Raw genomic sequence first — 23,996 nt, 5'->3', positions numbered from 1 at the left:
TCAAATCAGATTTCTGTCCCTTCCCATCATGTAGTTTTCAAAACTTAGATGATTCTGGAAAAATAATTTGCGGGCGAAACACATTCGAAAACATTTCAGATGCAATAAGGATTTTATTTATGAATGGTCTGATGCACATATGTGACGGATGGGATTTGTTTCTTAATCCTGCAGCTCTGAATTCCGCTTTGACTCATTGCTCTAAATCATCTTCATGTTCAAGCACAGCATCAGCATGAAGACATAAAGTATAGAGTCAAAAAGACAAACATGATATCAGGCTACATTGCCAAATCAGGGCAATTCAGATCTCCAGAGATGTTCAGTGCTCTGGTCAAACTGCACCTAAAAATTGTAGACAGTTCTGGTTGCCATAATATAAAGATGCCGAGGTCTTACACTTAGTACAGAGGAGAACAATGAGCCTGGGAGTAAGCACTGGATAAAAGATACATAAAATTGTACCAAATATACTATTTGAAGGAATAGAAAGTGTAGTGACTATGTTTTGGTGCTCTGGGGCGCTCTGGGGCTCTCTGGGACATCACCTTGTGTGAAGGGCACCATATAAATGGAAGTAGTTGTTTTGTGGATGAATGCAGCGAGCAATTTGCACACACCAATATCCCACAAATAGCCATGAGGTGAATGGCCAATTTTATTGGGGGAATTGTTGGCCAGGACAGCGGGAGAAATTCCTATCCCTACATCAAATGTTTCACAACTTAAATAATCCTTGCTTTTGATATAGTGCTTTCATCATGTCATTGAAACATCTCAAAGCACTTCACAAGATTTACTGTGGGAACCAAATGCTATGCAAAACAAAGTACAGTACAAATTACTAAGTTGCAGTTTGTAGGCGAATGTGGCAGCTAATTTGCGTTTCCCAAGTGAAGGGATGCACCTGCATTAATAACATACATAAAGTGCAAATCAAGGTCCACAGTACAGTCTCTCACGAGCACCACGTGAAAGGACAATGTTAATTATTTCTTTCCAGCTAAGTATGGCTTGTGGATGACAATCCCTTCCTCACTTCACACTGTTGAAAAGGCTTCCGTCAGCTCTTAAAACTAAGAATCTAGACAACTTGATTCTCTCCATCAATGTTCACCTTGAGCACAAGGAAACATGTTCCAATCTACACTGACAGTTGCGCAGCCTGTATATCAGGTCATGACAAAACAAGATGGTTTTGGGAGCCTGGATCCAACAACTAATTTCTTCCTTTTCCAAATATTGAATCTTGACAAGAACATGGCTCACTGTCATACATCTTTCCTCTGCCTTATTTTTAACATAATTCATTCTCTAGGCCTAGGGTATGAACTGTCACTGCGAGACATTATACACAAGAGTTCTTGTAGTTAATGGGGGAATCGCAACCCAAATCTGAATGGTTTCGAGACTGATGGCCTATTATATGGCACAAATCAATAGGTGAGTAAAAATTCACTTCAGCATTCCGTGCTTCACCATTGGTGACAGCCTGACTCAGTTGGTGGCACTCTTGCCTCTCATAGAAGATTATGGGTTCAAGCCCCTCTTTGGGAATTTCAGCTCATAGTCTAGGCTGACCCTCCAGTGCACTCTTCTCCACACCACTAATTAATATACATAGGATGTTTACAGCATAGAAGGAGGTCATAACAAAGTAGGGAAAAGGTTTCTCCTTTAGTGGATCAAGACCTAATTTCTTCAGCACAAAGTCATATTACGTCTCACTGAGCCATCAATAGGACAATTAACTTGATGATAATAACGATCCTTGTAATTGACCTTATCGTGCTCTTAAAGCTTTTCACAGTGAGGTTTAGTGCTATACACTTGTAAGCAAGTACAGCCAATTTGCAGTAATGTCCCACAAAGCAGACATGAACTGAATGGCCAATTCTTTTTATTTATGGGATTTTTAGTCAGAATACAGAATCTCTTCTCCTTTCTATTAAGAGAGATCTTCAACATACGCTTGAAGAAGTAGATGGTTCCTCAGTTCCACTGAACAGGTAGATGTCTTGGGTTTAACATTTCATCCGAATGATGGCACATCTGACAATGTAGCACTACCCAGCACTGCATTGGTATGTCAATGATAATCTTTATAATAATAATAATCCTTGCATTTGATATAGAGATTTACTACATCTTTGAGATGTCTCAAAGTGCTTCACAGAATATACTGTAAAGTGAATTGACTGTATATTTTGTGGGTGAAATGCGGCAGCCAATTGCATACAGCAGTGTCCCATAGCAGTGTCATGGATTGAGTGATCAATTTTTTTTTACATTTTTTTTGAAGGGATTATTACCCTTGTAAAAGTGATCCTCAAATCAACTAACAACAGGGTTCCTACTTACTGCTAGGTAATCAGAGGCATGTACCTAAGATTTCGCCCTGCCCGGGAATCAAACCCAGGTTATAATGCAAGCTTCCTGGAGCGCACCATCGATGGTACTATCTGCACGCTGCTCACAATACTATTGCTACCATGACAACTGGACTCTCTCCCAATAAATTTCGAGTCGGTTATGCTTGATAACCAATTCTATTTTAGTAAAAAGCACGATTGAGATTATTCACAGGTTCTCAGACTGAAATATTGCTAGTGTCGTATTCGATCTCTCTTAATACAGACTTACCTTCTTGCACATCACCATCCATCGTGTATGAAACACCACGTCACTGCTCTATCAATGGATGATGATCTCAATGAAATGGCTCAGAGAGGATTTATACAGTCGTTGGAATTTACACACCATTTACTTTGGAGTTTTGAAGATTAATGAAATAGACTGATTATTTTTCAAAATATTATACCATCTGGTGGCTTTTTGTAAGACTTCATAATGAGAGCTTATTGCTGGAGTTTAAAAAAACACAGAGCTGTTGTGAATAGCTTTTCTCCAGAGAACTGTCAGATCTTCCATGCAAAAGGGTCATATTCAGTGGTACAGTGTATTAGCAATCTTGTGTAGAAGCTGTTGGTGAATCTGTTGAACCTTTAGTTTCGGTGCAGCAATACAGTTTACTATAGCACAGGAACATTACAGGCAGAGATTGTCATTGGGTGCCAGAACGTCAGTGTTGGAGAATGTACTTTTACTATTTTTGCGATCAGTGTCAAGTGTACTAGCTCAGATGTATCATGGTTAAGATTTACATAGAATGTACAGCACATTTGGTCAAGTAATATGTGCCAGTGTTTATACTCCACATGAGTCTCTACCCACTCCTCACTGTCCCTCATACTCTTCTATTCCCCTCTCCCTCAAATTTATATCTAGTTCCCTCTCAAATTCATCCTTACTATGTGCTGCAACCACCACTTTGAGTTCCACATTCTAACACTCTGCATGAGTAGTGAAGGGTTAGATACAGAGCAGTTTGCTCTAGATGGCCAACAACTTATCAGTCACCTTCCTTTCTTCAGGCGTTGGATGGTCAACTTACAGCCCATGGCCACATTACGCATGCATAGAAAAGTCACACAACATTTAAACAATCACCTCTTCTGTGCCAGAACTATGCTTCGAATTCTCAAGTGAAGGTATGAACTAAGTGCCAAATTATAGTATGCATGTGTCCACGAGGAACAGATTCACAATAATGAAAAACTCATTTGACAGGAGCCTTACAACTGCCTTAGAGAGAAAGAGAGGGATAGAAACAGACTGAGTGATAGAAAACCTGAGAAAGAGAGGGAGAGAAACATTTTCATGCTAAAAATCGGTATTCACTACATGATTGATACATTGCTGAGCACGTTCACCTACAGAATACCCAGTCACTACACTTTACAGGAGCTCTATGATGCACTTTGAAATGTCTCAACCCAGTGTTAAGGAGCTATGTCGAATGCAAGGTTTATTATCCTTGTATTCTTGATCCTCCTTAAACAAAGCTTTTTGGAGGATTTAATGAACGCAAAGTTACCTTTGTTTTGCTGTAGGAGTGGGGTTAGGAGGGGAATTAGTCAATGTAACTTCAACTCTGCGGGTTGGGAAAACTGCCTCAGCCTGATGAGTGTCAGATTCACAAGCCACAGCCCATGTTTGTGGTAAAAAAATCATATCAGTGCACTATACTGTCATGGCAAACATGTATCAAGTCTCATTGGTTGAAAACAATGTACCATGTATGCAATAACGTGCAATGGCAATGCAGCACTCCCCAGCACCACAATGGATCATCAGCCTTGACTGTGACCCCAAGGTCCTGATGTGGGGTTTAAACCCACACCTTTCTGACTCAGAGGCGAGTGTGCTATAAACTATGCCAGATTGACAATCACTATAACACATGCATGAATTATTCTATATTATCTAATTTGAGGTTATTATTTGTAGTAAAGTAAAATTCACATCACATAATGGATGATTCACACAGAGGCACGAAGGGTAGGTTTAATCTTTAAAACTTAACATTTTTAAACAACAGCAACTTGCATTTATATAGCGCCTTTCACATGGGATAGTGTCTCGGACGCTTTACATTGGCGGAGCTTGATGCCAAACCCGTGAGGGAGGGGAGGGAGGAGGAGGTGACCATAGGCACAGTCGAAGTCAGGGGTGATCTGAAAAAGGGGAAGGTAGAGGGAGAGAGCGCCAAAGCTTTGCAGCGCAGTGGCTGAAAGCATGGCTGCTGATGGTGGAGCGGAAGGATGAGCAGGAGGCTGGAGCCAAGCAGATGCAGTGGGTAGTGGAAGCCACTCTGCCCCCAACCTCTGGAATTCCATCCCCCAATCACTCTGCCTCGCCCCCTCCTTAGCCTCCTTCAAGTCCTGCCTCAAGACCCTCCTCTTTGACCATGCCATCAGCCACCCCACGTTTCCCTTCCTTCCCTTCTCCCCCCTGACCCCAGCTCAGGTCCGAAATGCTGTACCCTGTCCTGCGCCTTGGGACGTCCTCCCGACGTGAAAGGCGCTATACAAATGTAATCTTGTTGTTGTTGTTAAATATTACAATATAAGTTCAAATAATAACACAATGGCTGGATGGGTTAAAACAACAGAGGATGAGGAAAAGGTTTCAAGCTTATCTTTAGCTATTGTATAGGGTTAATATTAGCATAATATTGCAGCTCCATCACTGCAACACCAGGTGAAATGACAGTGTTCAATTAATTTAATTGATCCATTTGGTTCCTTTTTGTTTCATTTAAATGATGGGAATTTTTAAGCAGTGGGGTATGCAAATCAATCTGTGTGGCTTCATTTTCTACACAGGAATAAGCATTAGAGACACGTTTTAAAATAATATGTAATAATCCTTGCATTTGATACAGTGCCGTTCACATCAGGAGGTTGTCTCAAAGCGCTTCACAGGATCTTCTTAATGACTGCTCCTCCAACAACGCAATTCATCTCAGCACTGCATCAGACTGTGTGGGTTCCAAATCCTAATGTTGAGTTTGAACTTACAACCTTTTGACGCAACAACAACAACAAAATTACATTTGTATTGCGCCTTTCATGTTGGGAGGATGTCCCAAGGTGCTGGACAGACAGAGTTAGCGGACCCCATCTGGGGGTCAGGGTGAGGGAGGGTGGGGGGCATGGGCTGAAGCAGGGAGATCGAAAGCATGGTCGAAGAGGAAGGTCTTGAGGTGGGTCTTGAAGGTGGTGATGGAGGGGATGAGATAGAGGGACTGCGGGATGGAGTTCCAGAGGATGGGTGCAGAGTGGTGGAAGGCCCACCCGCCAATAGTTGGGTGAGCGAGGCAGGAGATGTGAAGTAGGCTGGAGATCGCTGACCTGAGGGAGCGAACAGGGTGGTAGGGAGTTAGGTGGTCGGAGAGGTAGGGGGACCAAGACCATGGAAGGCTTTGAAGGTGAGGACCAGAATCTTGAACTGTATCCTCTGTGTGATGGGAAGCTAGTGGAGTTGGGCAAGGATGGGGGTGATAGGGTCGCAGAGCCTAGTGCAGGTGAGGACATGGGCTGCAGAATTCTGGATGATCTGCAGCCTGTGCAGGGAGGAGTTTGGGAGGTCGACAAGCAGTGAGTTTGCATAGTCAAGCCTCGATGTAATGAAAGCATGTATGAGGGTTTTGGCGGCCTGTGGTGTGAGACAGTGTTGGAGCCGGGCGACGTTGCGGAGGTGGGGGAAGGCAGAGTGGTCATGGTGCAGATGTGGGGTAGAAAGGATAGTTGAGGGTCAGACAAGACCCCAAGGTTCCGGACTGGCTTGGCAAGATGGAGTGTGCAACCATGGATGGTGATGCTGTCAGCGCCTGAGGTGAGGAGACACTGACGGAAGCCAATCAGGAGAGCCTCAGTCTTGTTGACGCAGAGACGAGAGTGCTACCACTGAGCCAGGCATTGGGAGTTATATTATCTGGTGCTCTTTGAAATGCACTGTGGACACGTTTCATGCGCTTCAGGGTATTATTTATTGGTATTTCCTCAATCTCGCCTCTGTGCGGCAGCAAAATAGACTGGACATGCATGCAGCATGCATCAAGTTTTGTGTATGTCTGTGACAGGTTATCCTGATCGCCTGGTCAGCAATGATACAGACAACATCAGAAGCGTTCAAATGAGAAATTAAATTGAGGTCCCGTCTATCTGTTCAGGAACATCCCAAAGGAGCTATTTGAAAAGAGAAGGGCATTTTTCCTGGTGTCCTGGCCAACAATCCCTAAGATAAAAAAAAATTGTCATTCACCTCATGGGTGTTTGTAGGACATTGCTGTATGCAAATTGGCTGCTGCGTTTGCACTGCAAAAATACACAGTAACTACACTGCACAGTAAATGCGGTGAAGCAGTGAAGTTTTCTTGTGTGGATGGGATATAAAGACTCCGTTCATTGCTCGGCTGCAGCAAAGACGGCAGAATTACCCTTCTTCCCTTTTGTATAATCATTCCCAATCACTGCTGAATGCAAAGCATCTGCTTCCCTTTCATTCACAGCGTGGAGTTTACAGGTTTGTGAACAAATGCTTCCTTCCCAACCACGCTGCTAGCATTGAGCACGTGAGGCAGGAGAGCTAAGCCAATAGTCAGTAGACAACTTCATTTCTGGATCTTGGATTCTGTGCCACAACACAACAAAACAGCCCTGTGTCAGCTACTACACTCCTAATCTCTGCAACACCTTCCTTCTATCTCCGTCTCTCTCTTTATCTGTCTTTAATTCTTGGTATTCAAAAGCCTTCAATCTTCAATTCTGCTTATGGAATTATATCATTTATATTATCAGGAGCCGAGTGGGAAGATTCCGAGTTCCCAGTGTAGATGCTGAATACACATTCTTGGCATCCCAGTATATCAAGAGCTAAGTGTTTCATAATATAGAGTTGATATATTTATCAAAACAATGTGGTCCATGACTGTTTGTGGGACACACTACTGTGCGTAATTGGCTGCCACATTTCGCCCACAAAATACACAGTCAATTCACTTTACAATATATTCTATGAAGCGCTTTGAGACATTTCAACAATGTGATAAGGCGCTATATCAAATGTAAGGATTATTATTATTAACTGTTGGGTCAAAGTTGGCAGGACACGAGGGGGCTAACAATCCCCCAAATGTTTTCTGCTCAATGCTAGCAGTAGGGTCAGAAAGGAAGCTGTCAGGTTTGCCTACAAAATACAGTCATTACACCTTACAGTGAATCCTGTGAAGTGCTATGGGAGACATTCTCCTGACATGAAAGGTGCAATATCAAATGCAAAGATTATCATTAATAAAGGATCTAAACAGGACTGGAAATACAGTACATCACATGGACTTCCTAACATACTGTTGAAACTAATGGAGGCAGGGTTAATGGTTGAGGTGTTAAACTGAGGTCCCGTCTACCTGTTCATGTCTCTGTTTAACTAGCAGTAAGTAGGAACCCGGTTGTTAGTCGCTTGGCGGATCGCTTTCCGGGGATAATAATAATCACTCCAAAATAAAATTAATAATATGGTCACTCAATCCATCACTATTGGCTGCTGGGTTTCGCCCACAAAATACACAGTCAATTCACTTTACAATATATCCTGTGAAGCGCTTTAAAGATGTGATAAGGAGAAATGCAAGGGTTTATTATTATTATTATATCTGAGACAGATTCGGAGATCCAGGGTTCCAAAAACACAATGATTCCAACCGGAATTCTTCAATTCAGAATCATGAAGTGCGACACACCATTTTGATGGAACTCCGTCCGAAGCAATCGACTACCAGCAACAGACGATAGGATCAGAAAGTGGCTGGCATGAGTCCCAGTCTGTGTGATTTATCTGATTTCGGGGAAGTGGCTCAGCCACTGTAATTGGCCTCACAGGATGAAAACAGTGGTAGAAAAACTCATTGGGATGTGAGGAAGGCGGAGGAGACTGATAGCAAGAGGATGTTAGAAAGAGCCGGTGATGAGGCTTGGCAGTTATCAGAACATTATGAGACAATGCTGTAGCAGACCTGACGGAACTGAGAACTGGCTTTAAGATTTAAGGGAACACAGATGACAGTATTCAGTAATGTCCAAAGGAAAGAACAAAATGTACAAGCATTTGTTCCATGGATGACTGAAATTAATAGATAATATAATATATAACTTTGATAATAATTATTATAAAATATTTCTTGCATTTAATACAATGCCTTTTATGTCAGGACGAACGTCTCAAAGCGCTTCACAGGATTTACTGTAAAGTGTAGTGACTGTGTACTTTGTAGTTAAGTGTGGCAGCTAATTTGCACACAGCAACGTCCCAAAAACAGCCATGAAGTGAATGATCAATTTTCTCTGGGGGATTGTCGGCCAGGACCTGGGGAGAAACTCCCTTTTTTTTCGAATTGTCCCACAGGATTTTTAACATCCACCTGAACAGGCAGATGAGACCTCAGGTTAATGTCTCATCTGAAGGACGGCATGGCTGACAATGCATATTTCCACCAACGTTGCATTGGAATCAGCCCCTGCTTTGGGGCTTGAACCCACAACCTTCTGACTCAGAGGTGAGTGTGCTACCAACTGAGTCAGCATGGAGTGGAATTCAAAGCTCCAATCTTCTGGTCTGTATGGCTTAGTACCTCTACCTACTGCTCCATCCTCCCAATAAGCTGACTATTCATCTCATGCATGTTTGTGGGACCTTGCTGGGTGCAAGATAGCTTCCACATTTGTCTAAAAAAAAATCACTTTACCAGCCAGCAATTCCTGGGAAGCTCTCTGCAGCGTTCTGTCATGAATAGGTGTTGTAAAACTGCAAGTCCTTTCTTATAATAATAAGGTTCTAGAAAATAGCATGTCTGACCTTGGCAGACAGCACACCCAGAAATCTTTCCAGGCTTAAAAGAAAAGTGTATTTCATGTAATTTAAACAAAAAGAAAACTTTGACAAGAGCTTTACTCTGAATCAAATGTTAAGTGTCCTTTCACTACATAGGAGAACACTTGATGTTGCCAGGGAGAAATTTTGCCATTGTATTTGTTAGATACAATGGTCCGAGTTCTGGAGCTGGGAGGAGGCGGAGTGGAGTGGGTGTGGGGGAGGAAAGAGAGGGAATGGAAGAGATGTGCCATACTTAGAAATGAAAGCAGTAAAATTCCATGGGATCTTAAATCCAGTCTTAATTTTGAAGCCAATTTCCTGAAAGTTTCTTTTAAGATCTACAGAAAAACAGCCTCAAAGTTAAAACAATTCAACGACTTGACAAACTCCAAAATGTACTTAAATCAAGAGAGCAAATCTGGATCCTGGTGGAATTTTACCCCAGAAATGGCTTGATGTGGTAACATCAAGTTACCACAAAAAGTGAGAACAAATCTGTTAACATTTTGGAATTTGGAATTTAAGTGGAGTCCTGTAGCTCAGGACTCCACTTTGCAAGCGAGAGACCTGGGTTCAATTCCAGGCAGAGGGCGAAATCCTTACTCCACACGGCTAACAATAATCCCTCCAAAAAACCCAAACAATAATAAATTGGTCATTTTCAATCCATGACTGTTTGTGGGACATTGCTGTGCGCAATTGGCTGCCGCGTTCGCCCACAAATATACAGTCAATTCACTTTACAGTATATTCTGTGAAGCGCTTTGGGACGTCCTCCCGACGTGAAAAGCGCAAAATCAAATGCAAGGATTATTATTATTGTAACATGGAGTGGTGGAATATTTTGAATGCTCCTCAGAACCGCAGGGATTGGAGGAGACCGTCATTGGAAATTTGTAAGTTGAATGTCGTGCGTTCACATCCCGCTACTGTATGTTTGCCTACAAATACAGTTACTGCACTTACAGAAACGTCTGTGAAGCACTTTGAGATGTTCTGACTCATTGAGGTTCTGTACCAAATGCAAAGCTTAAGCCAAATTTGCATTTCTCCACAGCACATCTCTTTATCACTGCCATTTTGTACACTTAATCTATCCACTGATGCCCTTACAGATCAGTAGACATAAGAGCTGATGTGCTGGGGAGAGTGAGGAATCATTTCACTTTCAGCGCCCAGCATCACGGTTGCTGTTCCTCATCATTCAGCCCTGAATTACACACAGTTCCCCCTGTGGAATCTCACTCTCTGAGAACAACGATTTGCACTTGTAAAGCTCCTTTCCCTTAGGAAGAAATCGTAAAGTGCTTTGCAGAGATGATAAAGATCTCATCAAGCAGGGTGGGAAATGAGGTTCAGGATGTTGACTAAAGGGTCAAAGAGACAGGGTTTTAAGAGGAATTTGAAGGTAGAGAGAGATACAATGAGTAAGAGAGAACTGGGTTGTAGTTTTAGGATTTTCAAATAGTAGGAAGGAGCCTTATCATCCCATAAGCTTTGCCGGTTCCTGGTTCAACATTCAGAGGAGAGCAATCCAGGACTTGGTCCAAAGGCAGGAGCTAGATAGGAATAATGCAATGGGACAAATCTATGATTTTATGATTTCAACCAGGTGCCGAATATGAACTAACTCATTATTAACACAACATATTAATACTGTGTACTAATATTGCTAATACAGAGTTCTATCATTGTGCTAATGCAGTGAACTAACACAAAGGATTAACATTGCCAAAACAGGGCACTAACATTGATCCCTGCTTGTTGTCCTTCCCAACTCTTCCCTCCACGAGCTGCAGATCATTCAGAAATCTGCAACTCATGTCCTATCCTGCACCAGGCTCTGTGACCCTATCCCCTCCATGCTCACACAGCTCCACTGGCTCCCCATCCCCCAAAGGATCGCATTCAAAATCCTTGTCCTCGCCTTCAAAGCCCTCCACCCTTTGGAACTCCATCTCCCAGTACCTTCACTTTGTTCACTCCCTTGCCTCCTTCAAGTCTCAAGACCCCTATCTTCCCTGCCCTCCACCCTCCTGATCCCAATCCCCTGACTGTCGAGTGCCTGACTTAAATGATGCTATACAAATGTAAGTTATAATAATAATAATCCTTGCATTTGATATAGCGCTTTTCACGTCGGGAGGACGTCCCAAAGCGCTTCACAGAACACACTGTAAAGTGAATTGATTGTATATTTGTGGGCGAACGCGGCAGCCAATTGCGCACAGCAATGTCCCACAAACAGTCGTAGATTGAAAATGACCAATTTATTATTGTTTTGGAGGGATTATTATTAGGCTCTGTGTGGAGTAAGGAAACTTGCCCAAGGTTTCGCCCTCTGCCTGGAATTGAACTCAGGTCTCTCGCTTATCACAGTACACCAATGTTATTAACACCATTCACTAACATTGTTAAAACTTTCTATGAACTCATTCTCTCTTCTAACCGCTATAGATCTGTTGATCATTCAAAATGTTTGCGCATTCATAGATTGTACTTCAAAGAGTGAATCTCACCAACAAAGCCTTATTTTAAGATCCTATAATTATACATCCTATTTAATATTATTTCTCTAATTCTTATTTAAACAGTGAGTCTTGATGTGTTGACCAGGAACAGAGCCAAGGGGAGTTACTAAATCTGAGAGCTTGGATTTGAAATACCATCTATGATAATGTCAAAATCTCAAAATGCTTCACAGATAATTTTAACAACTTCACGCTCACACAATCAGACTCAGTAATTTTAGCACATCTATTCCCTTGGTGACATCATCTCAATTGTATTTGAAACAAAAATGTTCCTCAAATCAAGGTGATCACAGTTTGGCTCAATTGGTAGCACTCTCGCCTCTGAGCCAGATGTGATGAGTTCAAGCCCCATGTCGGGAATTTGATTTCATAGTCTAGGCTGACACTCCAGCCCAGTGCTGGGGAGTGCTGCATTGCCAGAGATGTCATCCTTCGATGAGAAGTTTAAACCAAAGTCCCGTCTGTGGCCAGATGGACATTAAAGATCCCATGGCACTATTCAACAATACAACTTGCATCTATATAGCGCCCTTTGGCGCACTTAACAATAGCGATTTTTTACGCTGAGCCGAGGAGACAGGAGAGTTGGCCATAGGTATGGTCAATAAGTGAATAATTGATCCAATAAGTGAAGGGAGTTTCTCCCTTTGTGTTGGCTGTCAATCCCCCAAATAACATTGATCATTCACTTCACGGCTGTTTGTAGGAGATTGCTGTACTCAAATTGGCTGCCGCATTCGCTTACAAAATACAAAATTGTAAACGTGTGAAATATCTCAAAGATGTGATGAGGTGCTGTGGCTTATGCAGGGATTATTATTATAATAAATATATTCAAATGAATCAGTATCTTTTATAATAGTTATTTTGGAGAAGGCAGCCGAATGCTGAGATGCTCCCTTTATCCTATTGATATTACCAGAAGCATTGACAAAAGGATCTAGATATGTAGCATCCGAGCACAGTGAAGAACTGAAAACCCCTTCTCGCTATTCATGCTAGGGCAATAATAATAATCCTTGCATTTGATATAGCGTTTTATCATGTTATTGAGACGTCTCAAAGCAATTCGCAGAATATATTGTAGAGCGAATCGACTCTGTATTTTGTGAGCGAAACCAATTGCGCACAGCAGTGTCCCACAAACAGTTGTGGATTAAGTGACCAACTCATTATCATTTTTTTTTGGAGGGAATATTACCAACTGGGTTCCTACTTACTGAAAGGTAAACAGTAGGATGTGGAGTTCGGAAACTCGCCTTAGGTTTCGCCCTGCCCGGCAATCGAACCCAGGTCCACTCGCTTGCGAGGTGAGCGTGCTAACCATTATGCTATGGGACTCCAATGCAGTGTTGGCACAAACAAAACACAAAACATATACGGCATAAACCCAGTGCTGGCACCCTCTGGAGCAGCACAGTTACAGCATCAGAGTTGGCACAGAGAGACTTGAAAACAGAGGTTATTAAAATAATAAAATATTCCCCCCACACCTTACAAGAAATGATGTATGCAGATTCCACGTGTGGGTCTGTCAGCTACTTTCTAGCCTCTGAATTCAGATGTAAAATCTGCATTAATTTTGCCATGGTAAAGTCCCTTTATGTTGTCAACACTATAGGTTGGATGCGGCTGTGGACACAAATGACGTGCTTTATCATCAGGCAATGCAGGGGCAAGTGTTAGAATCTACCGCAAACATACATCACTGAAAACCTCCATACAAACAGCCTCTCTCTCTCACACACACACCCAGTCACAAAACATGCACACAGAGTCTCACACACAAAAACAGACACAGATTCGAGTCACACATACAGACTCACACAAACAGACACACATACACCCACACACAGAGTCACACAGACAGATTGCAAAGACACACAGCCATAGTCACATACACATAAAAACAAACATGCTCATACAGACAGGCACACAAGACAAACACTTGGATACATAGGCACAGACATACTGACACACGCAGACATGCAACATACTGATATGCACAGACACGTGCATACACACAGGATCCAGTTTATTTTACAGTGATTTGATCGTGAAATCATTCATCCTAAAACAATTATTTTTTCTCCTTGGAGGAAACAGAACTTTGTATTGAATTGAAATCCTCTTATCTTTGCTTCATGCTTTATTGCTATTTCTTTCCTTCTTTGCCTCCCCACCACCCCCAACATTCCTTCTTGGAGGTGGCAAATTACAGTGGACAACAAGGATCTGTGCTCAGGGAACCATTTTAACAGAAATCTGTGGCAGTGAAGTTGATGCCTTTTGAAATCTGTCCTTCAACTTGAAATGTATATTTACCAAAGAGCTCAAATGTTTCCCATTTGTTTCCCACCTGTTAAGCTCAATGGTGTAACCCATTAAATCCTGAATCCAGCTACATTATCAGTTTTTAAAATACCCAACTCTTTATTGAGGCAGCTACCGTCTCGGCTGAGTTTAACAGCAGCCGTGCTGGGTAACAAGAGGTCCCAGATTCGATTCCCGTGCAGGGCAAGACCTTAGACAAGTTTCCTTACTCCACACGCCTCTGTTTACCTAGCAGTATGTAGGTTAATCACTTTCCGGGGAGTAATAATTCCTTAAAGAAAATAAGTATATTGTAACATTTTTGTAAGTTTCAACATTATCAACATTGTGAAATCGAATCATTGGACGTCACAGAAATATTCCTTTCCACACCGTCCCTGTGCAGCGCTTCCAAACATTATCCCATGTGAAAGGCACTATACAAGCGCAAATTTCACCTTTAAATCCCTCCACAGTCACTCCCTACCTCCGAGATCTCCTCAAACTATGCAATCAGATGCTACCTTCCCTCAGTGAGCACCAGCCTTGCTTCTTGTTCCTGTCCTATCCGTGCCATAATCAGCAGTCGAACTTCTGCCTACCTGTCACCCTCTCTCCAGAATCCATACCATTTCTTTCAAGGTCCACCTCAAGAAAACAACAACAACAACAACTTGCATTTATATAGCGCTCCTCATGAAGGTTATTGTCTCAGAGCACTTCCTACCTCTTTGACCACACTTTTGGTCAACTTCCTCCTCCCCATCACCTCGGCTTCCAACCCCAGCTTGGATGCCAAGACGGGACCGTTAAGCACCTTACAACGTCCTTTCAGCTTGGAAGGCACTGTATAAATGTCAATTTAGATTGTATTGTCATTTGTTTTTTAATCATTCACTTAAAGATATGATAATCCTATTAGATCTCTGGTGCTGAAATCCTGTTGCACTATTTGACATGTATCAGGGTAAAGATGTAATTGACCAAACATCCAGTTCCCATCACAGAAACTGATGATCTGTAAATACGTGACCCACCCTCTCTCTGTGACCTCCTGTCACTTTTCTGCCCCAGCTACTCCTTGCACTCAGCAAACATCAATCTGCTTCAAGTCCCCTGCACATTATGCCCTCAGCCACACTACCCCGTTGGCTGAAACTCTGTTCAAAGTCTAACAAGACACTGGAGCCCAGCTGGAGCTCCCTCTACATTGCCCCTTCCCGCTCAGCTTTCAAACCCCACCTTATGAGCCATCTCTTTGACCCATGATTTTAGTCATCTTTCCCTTTTCTACCTTTCCTCCACCCCCAGATCAGGTTCCCAGTCAGTTGTGTGAAGCACTTGGAGATATCCTCTCAATGTGAAAGGTCCTGTGTACATTTTTATAGTTGTGGGTCACTGAGCTCCAACGTTTTGCTGGTTCCTGACTCCTCTACAGGCCAAGATTAATAGCTAATAATGTTCTCGTGCATAAGCCAGTTATTGTCAATAAATCTAATGGAGAGTCTGTCTCAGATGGTAGCACTCTCACTGAAGGAGTCAGAAGGTTGTGGATACCACCCTTTCCCCCCTCCCGACCCCTTCTGGACTTCTGACCTTACAGTCTAGGCTGACCCTCCACTGCAGTGCGGGGCGAGTGCTGCATTGTCGCAGGTTCAAGAATGCTATTTTTGCTACTAATAAAACGCTACTAATAAAATGCAATCCACGACTGTTTGTGGAACACAAACTGTGCGCAACTGGCTGCCGCGTGTTGCCCACAAAATACACAGTCACTACACTTTAGAATATATCTTGTGAAGCGATTCAAGACATCTCAATGACGTGATAAGGCGTTATATCAAACGCAAGGATTATTAAGAGCTCTGAGACACTACCCGCATGGAAGAATTAAACTAATGCCAGTTGTTGTCAATGTATAACAATGATTTATATTTATGGGTTAAGCCACATTTTAAATTTATCTCTAACAAAGAGAAAAGGAAACAGTGTGCTTAAGATGCTACCGCAGTCACCATTAGGCATATAATCAAACCTGCTCCCCTTATAACTCTTTTAAAATGATATTTTTAAGCCACACACAGACTCATGCAATTGTCAGTGAGAGAATTGGCTGGAACCGACAGTCTGAGAGAAATGAGCTGAGTTCACTCAGTTGAAATGCCTGGCTCAATTAGTAGCACTCTGGCTTCTGAGGCAGAAGATTGTGGTTTCAAGCCCCATGCTGGGATTTGGAACTCTTATAGTCCATGCTGACTCTTCAGTGCAGATAATAGAAAAAGCAGAGAGTGAGAGAGAGAGAGAGAGAGAGAGAGGATACAGTCTCTGCACCATTCTCAAAAGAACCCAAGAGGCAGGCAAGATTCCAGGACATGGCACTATTCGGGAAAATAGTGTCTCATGGTGTCCTAGCCAACAATCACCCAGGTAATTATAATAATCCTTACATCTACTATAGTGTCTTTCACGTCAGAAAGACGTCCCAGATCACTTCACAGGATATACTACAATGTGCAGTGACTGTGTTTTGTTGGCGATTTGCACACAACAATGTACCACAAACAGCCATAAAGAGAAAGACTAGTTTTATTTGGGGGGTTTGTTGGCCAGGACACCATGAAAAACTCCCTCCTCTTTTCGAATAGTGCCATGGGATCTTTAATGTCCACCTGCACAATAAAATTCGTCAAAATGCAAAATACTGCAAATGCTGGAAATCTGAAACAAAACTAGAAGTCGCTGGAAACACTCAGCAGGTCAGGCAGTAAAGGGGGGAAATTTCAATAATTTCAATAATTTATTTCAATAATTTCAGACCATAACAGTTCACCTTCTCCCTCCCCCTCTTCTGTGGCCATTATCACATCATCTGCGTCCCAGACACACCTTTTCTCTCTCTCTGGTCTGCCTGTTTTGTTGCAATACCCCCTCCCTTTGTTTTGCATCACTAGCACCTCTTTAACCCATCCTCCCCTGTCCTCTACCCCATTTTCTCGTTTGCCTTGATTGCCCTGCCTCCCCCCTCTCTGTTAGTCCTTAACAGTCTCTCCCTTCCAACATGCCCCAGTTCTGACGAAGGGTCGTGGACCCAAAACATTGACACACTTTCCTTTCTCCATAGATGCTGCCTGACCTGCTTGTGTGTTCCCAGCGACTTCTGTTTTGGTTTCAATAAAATTCATCATTCACCTCATGGCTCTTTGTGGGACATTGCTGTGCAGAAATTAACTGCCACGTTTGTCTAAAAAATACACTTCACAGTAAAATCTTATGAAGCATTTCAAGACATTTCATTTCCCAATGTGAAAGGTGCTATACAAGATACAATGATGTTGCCCACAATATGCATAGTCAATACACTTTACAATATATTCTGTGAAGATAATATTCTCAACAATGTGATAAGTTACTATATCAAATGCCACAATTATTATATACCAATTGTAGGATTGTTAGAAATGGCACAATCACTGGAAAATTGCTGAGTTAACAGCCGTCTCTCTCTCTGCTGATCAGTGTCTGTATTGATGATGTCAGTGCAGTTGCTCAATGAGTACCTTCCCGCTTGAAAAGCAAACAAAACATCAAAAGGTAAATGAAAATGCAGAAATGTAAAGATCAGAGATATGTTTCAAAAGTAAGATTAAGGGTGTGAGTTTATTTGTTGAAAAAAAATCTTCACGTTAACGCTCCCTTTAAAGATTTGACACGTGAATTTTGATCAGAGTTGTACTAAATGTGCAAACGTTTACCATCCTTGTGCTGACTAGCAGAGGGTGCAATTCACAAACACGGACGCAACTGAGGGTTTATTTTCTGGTCAGGGTTTCATAACAAACCAAAGCACACAGATATCTCGAAACAACACTTTCTAATGTGGCTGAAAGCGTGAGGTTAATTTGAAAGAAAGACAATCCAGCAGTTCATGACGCCCCCCCCACCCCCCAGTCTCCCTTTGAACCTGGGTTCAATTCCTGGCAGGGTGAAATTTTGGGCAAGTTTCCTTACTCCACACACCCCTGTTTACCGATCGGTAAGTAGGAACCTGCTTGTTAGTCGATTGGTGATCGCTTTCCGGGGGTAATAATATTTCAAAAAAACAGAAATATAAATGATAAGAGTAATTTGATCGCTCAATCCACAACTGTTTGAGGGACACTGCTGTGTGCAATTGGCTGTTGCGTTTTGCCCACAAATATACAATGACTACACTTTGCAATATAGTCTGTGAGCCACTTTGGGACGTCTCAACGACAAGATAAGGCGCTAAATCAAATGCAAGGACTATTATTATTCATAATAGTAAAAGGTTTAAATGATTTGAAACAAAGGTGTCTGTAATAGAAAAAGCAGAGAGAGAGAGGGACAAAGAGAGAGGATACAATTCCTGCAACATTCTCAAAAGAATACAGTACAACAAGAGACAAATAAGATTCTTGTACTGTACATGCCAGCAAAGCATCTTTCTCCATCCATGGATAAATAGAAGACCTTAAATACGGAGGAGATAAAACATGCATAATATATTTTCTATGTTCACATTAAAATTCAATATATTATTTTACGGCTGATTGTATTAAATATTAGTTCAGCTCCCTTGCACCCCGATCTATGGAGAGAATTATCCTCTCAAAGTTACAGCAACAGCTTTTAGAATGTACACAGATTTTCTGTTACATCAATAAATGTATGCATCAACTCAGCTTTTAAGAGAATCAATTTCACACAAGCAAAAAAAAACAACTTCTGTTTACATACAACCCAAGATGCAAGTTAAATAATAAACCATTGTTGCTCTTTTGGGGCGCCATGGTACAAGCCGGGAGGAAATCTGTGAAAATGTGGGATTTATTCTAGTTTTGTTGAGAAATAGTCAAAAATCATCCAATTCACCAATAATAATAAATAATAATAATCTTGCATTTGATATAGTGTTTCTCACATCTTCTAAACATCTCAAAGCACTTCATAGAATATACTGTAAAGTGAATTGGCCTTATATTTGTGGGCAAAACACGGTAGCCAATTGCACACAGCAGTGTCCTACAAACAGTCGTGGATTGAGTGACCAAATTATTATTGTTTTGTTTTTGTTTGTTCTTTGAGGGATTATTATCCCCAGAAAAACGATCCGTCAATCGACTAACAACCGGGTTCCTACTTACTGCTAGGTAAACAGAATCGTGCGGAGTAAGGAAACTTATCCAACATTTCGCCAATGAATCACATTACGCTCCATGACATTTCTGCAGCTGCAAAGAGGGTATTTCAAAGAATAATAACCATCCTTGGATTTACTGTAGCGCCTTGTCATGTTGGAAAGACATCCCAAAATGCTTTACAGGATTTGATGTGAAATGGAGTGACTGTGTATTTGTAGGCAAACTTGGCAGCACAATTTCACACAGCAATGTCCCACAAACAGTTACGAAACGAATGGAAGAGCATGACTCAGATAGGAAAATATACATCTGGAATATTAATCATAAATTGGAATTTATGGTTCATTACCTTTATAAAAATATTATCTTCAAGGGTTAATTTAACAACAAATAGGTTGGGGGTTAAACTTCTGCCTTCCCAGGTTTACTCGGTGAACACAGCAGCTTAAAGCGTACAGAATTTGGCAAATTGTTCAGATTAATCTCAACGTTGAAGCCGGTATGTCTGAGGTTTTTAAAATAAACTGGACAGAAAAGCAGCTTCAAAATTAATGCTGTAGTTTTGTTTTGAAAATGTACCAAATTCTGGATGCTCTGAAATAAACAGTCAATCTAAACCCAGGTGAAACCTCTCACACAGAAACCAGTGTCTGATATCTTCCACCCACAAAAATACACAGTCACTCCATTTCACAGTAAATCCTGTAAAGAGCTTTGGGATGTTCTTCCAACAGATACGGCTCTATACCAAATATAAGGATTGCTATTATTCTTTGAAATACCCTCATTGTAGCTGCAGAATGCCATTGAGCGCAGTATGATGCATTGGTGAATTGGCTGTTTCTGCACTTTACAGTGTATCCTGCGAAGCATTTTGAGATGTCTCAATGACACGATAAGGCGCTATATCAAATGGAAGGATTATTATTATACTATCTGTAACACTGAATAGCACAGAGCATATCAATTGTAAAATGCCAGGAAAGGAGCTAAATAATGTAGTCCATATATCACTGATGGCAACACAAGTAGTTTTTAGTTATCAAATACTTAATCTAACATCAGAAAGCATTTCCAGTTACATTAAAACAAACAATGCAATCATATACAGTTTTTCTGCTGCTCATAACTTATGGGAAGCGAAGGTTAATATACATAGTCAGGTGTAGACAGAAAGCACCACAGTAAATCTGCGGCCATTCTACCCAACCATTAAAAGTTAGATTTTTTTTCTACCAGTCGCACATTTCTACTTTAAACGTAAATCATCAGATGAGGCTTTAAACCAGGAGAAGACGGGGACTAAAAGTTACAGTGGAGTCCTGTAGCTCAGTGGTTAGAGCACTCGCTTTCCAAGCGAGAGACCTGAGTTCAATTCCAGGCAGAGGGCGAAACCTTGAGCAAGTTTCCTTACTCCACACAGAGCCTAATAATAATCCCTCCAAAAAAACAAAACAATAATAAATTGGTCATTTTCAATCCACGACTGTCTGTGGGACATTGCTGTGCGCAATTGGCTGCCGCGTTCGCCCACAAATATACAGTCGATTCACTTTACAGTATATTCTGTGAAGCGCTTTGGGACGTCCTCCGGACGTGAAAAGCGCTATATCAAACGCAAGGATTATTATTATTATTATTATTATTATTATACACTGCAAACAGAGAGAGAGATGCAGATACCTTCAGCACTGGAGCGGGTGGACAGCGCTGGCTGTGACTTGCCAACACCAGCAGACGGGGGAGCTGTGCTGTGCTGTGCAATAAGGTTTTAATTTGGCTTTAATATGTACCAAAAAAGAGAATCAGTGAAGGACATTTACGCAGCACTGTGCACTGTGCTGCAAAGCAGCTCTCAACAACACAACTGAGTTGGGAGGCACTGGGGAACCTGGAAGGGAATGATGAGATGGATATTAAGACGCGTTGGAGCCACTTAACAGTGAACTCCACGTCCAGGGATCAGCATTGAGTGAAACAGTTGGGACCTGGACTTGTACTGCGGTGGGAGTGGGAGGGGGTTGTGTTTGTGATCCTGAGAATATGGGTTTAAAACGAGTTTCTCCTGAAAAAGAACTGACCCGCGTCCCAAAACACAGAGGGAAAAAAGTTTGATCGCACAAACCAGGGATGTATGTGTGTGTCATTGGTACATGGCTCTCCCTCCCTCTCTCTCTCTCTCTCTCTCTCTCCCTCTCTCTCTCCCTCTCCCCCTCTCTCTCTCCCTCCCTCTCTCTCTCTCTCCCTCACACACACACACTCACTCCCATTTCCCATCCATTTGGGAATAATCCTAACAATTCAACCAGGAAAATGCTGTTGATCTGAGCTTTGGAGATAGGAATCCCTCCAAACATCCTCCTCCCCCCCACCACCCCCCCCCAACCCCCCCCAACCCCACACCCCCAACCCCCCAACCCCCACACCCCCAACCCCCCCAACCCCACACCCCCAACCCAACACCCCCAACCCCCCCCCCAACCCAACCCCAACCCCACACCCCCCCCAACCCCACACCCCCCAACCCCACCCCCAACCCCACACCCCCCAACCCCCCCCAACCCCCCACACCCCCCAACCCCACACCCCCAACCCCACACCCCCAACCCCACACCCCCAACCCCACACCCCCAACCCCACACCCCCAACCCCCCCCCCAACCCCCACACCCCCCAACCCCACACCCCCAACCCACACCCCAACCCCACACCCCCCAAACAAAATGAAACCAGAGAGCAATAAACCTGAAATTGACAAAGGGATGAAATTGACGAATGTAACACACAATGAATTGGAGGAGCGTCAAAAACCCAACTTCCAAAAATCCTCGTCGGCGTCGTTTCGACTTCTGTGTGAAAAACAAACAAAAAAAAACGATCTCCGGACTTCGATATCACACACAGAGAGAGCGCTGTGATACCAATGTTCCTGACACCGGTTTCACGTGTGTTGTGTGCGAGAAAAACCGCAACTCTCCAACACGTAACAACACTACAAGAACAGAGCACAGCCCATGGAATGCGACAATACTCACTTTTTTTTTCTCTCTCTCTCTCTCTCTTTAAATATGTAGATATATATATCTATATATCTATGTATGATATTCCCGGTTTTGACGGTGAAGGCGGGTCCCGGATCAGAGCCACATGTGTGCGGTCTTCACAACGAGATGACAGAAGTGGCTCAGAAAGGCTGATCGGCGCTCGGGCTCCGGCGGCGGCGGCGACTCTCTCAGTGACTCAGAGTCATCGGCTTCAAACGCATCGCTTCACCGCACACAACTCGCGGCTGAACCTCACTGCAGGAACCGCACACACTCACTCACTCACTCACTCACACACACACACACACCACGGCAGCGCCTGGGGGTGGGGTGGGCGGGGGGCGGGGGGTGGGGTGGGGGGTGGTCCCGGAGTCGGGATTGAGCTCCGTTTGGGATCCGGAGGGAGCGGCTGATCCGGAGCACTGACGGGCGGACGACCGCACTCTCCTCCACACTGACGCACTGAAGCGGTCTACAAACCAACTGGTGCAGCCCACCGCCGGGGTGGGGGGGGAGGGACCACTGCACCCCCCAAACACAGGGGCAACAGGGACCACTGCACCCCCCAAACACAGGGGCAACAGGGACCACTGCACCCCCCAAACACAGGGGCAACAGGGACCACTGCACCCCCCAAACACAGGGGCAACAGGGACCACTGCACCCCCCAAACACAGGGGCAACAGGGACCACTGCACCCCCCAAACACAGGGGCAACAGGGACCACTGCACCCCCCAAACACAGGGGCAACAGGGACCACTGCACCCCCCAAACACAGGGGCAACAGGGACCACTGCACCCCCCAAACACAGGGGCAACAGGGACCACTGCACCCCCCAAACACAGGGGCAACAGAGACCACCTCACACACAGCACAGAGACCACCTCACACACAGCAACACAGAGACCACCTCACACACAGCACAGGGACCACCTCACACACAGGACAACAGAGACCACCTCACACACAGCACAGGGACCACCTCACACACAGCAACAGAGACCACCTCACACACAGCACAGGGACCACCTCACACACAGCAACACAGAGACCACCTCACACACAGCACAGAGACCACCTCACACACAGCAACACAGAGACCACCTCACACACAGCACAGAGACCACCTCACACACAGGACAACAGAGACCACCTCACACACAGCACAGAGACCACCTCACACACAGGACAACAGAGACCACCTCACACACAGCACAGAGACCACCTCACACACAGCAACAACAGAGACCACCTCACACACAGCACAGGGACAACAGAGACCATCTCACACACAGCAACAACAGAGACCACCTCACACACAGCACAGGGACAACAGAGACCATGTCACACACAGCACAGGGACAAGAGACCATCTCAAACACAAGACAGGGATAACAGAGAACATCTCACACACAGCACAGGGACAACAGAGAATACCTCACACACAGCACAAGGACAACAGAGACCATCTCACACACAGCACAGGGACCACAGAGAACACCTCACACACAGCACAGGGACTAGAAACCATCTCACACACAGCACAGGAACAACAGGAACACCTCACACACAGCACAGAGACAAGAGACCATCTCTCACACAGCACAGTGACAACAGAGAACATCTCACACACAGCACAGAGACATCACAGAACACCTCACACACA

At 43.5% G+C, this 23,996-nt stretch overlaps 1 protein-coding gene across 3 annotated transcripts in view; it reads right to left on the bottom strand.

Moving 5' to 3' along the window:
- Positions 1–22,337, bottom strand: part of camkva (CaM kinase-like vesicle-associated a) — a 56,928-nt gene extending 34,591 nt beyond the window's left edge. The window contains exon 1 of one of the 3 annotated variants that reach the window (XM_042339781.1): positions 22,320–22,337. The gene's annotated coding sequence lies outside the window, so the exon portion shown is untranslated. Of the gene's footprint in view, positions 1–20,968; positions 20,992–22,070; positions 22,132–22,319 lie in introns of those variants that run through there. The other 2 variants (XM_042339780.1, XM_007890274.2) reach the window with 2 other exon arrangements.
- Between the last annotated feature and the right edge of the window lie 1,659 nt (positions 22,338–23,996).

Source organism: Callorhinchus milii, unplaced genomic scaffold (assembly GCF_018977255.1).
Source record: "Callorhinchus milii isolate IMCB2004 unplaced genomic scaffold, IMCB_Cmil_1.0 Scaffold12, whole genome shotgun sequence".
NCBI classification, from domain to species: Eukaryota; Metazoa; Chordata; class Chondrichthyes; order Chimaeriformes; family Callorhinchidae; genus Callorhinchus; species Callorhinchus milii.
This window is presented reverse-complemented; position numbering and strand designations above follow the sequence as displayed.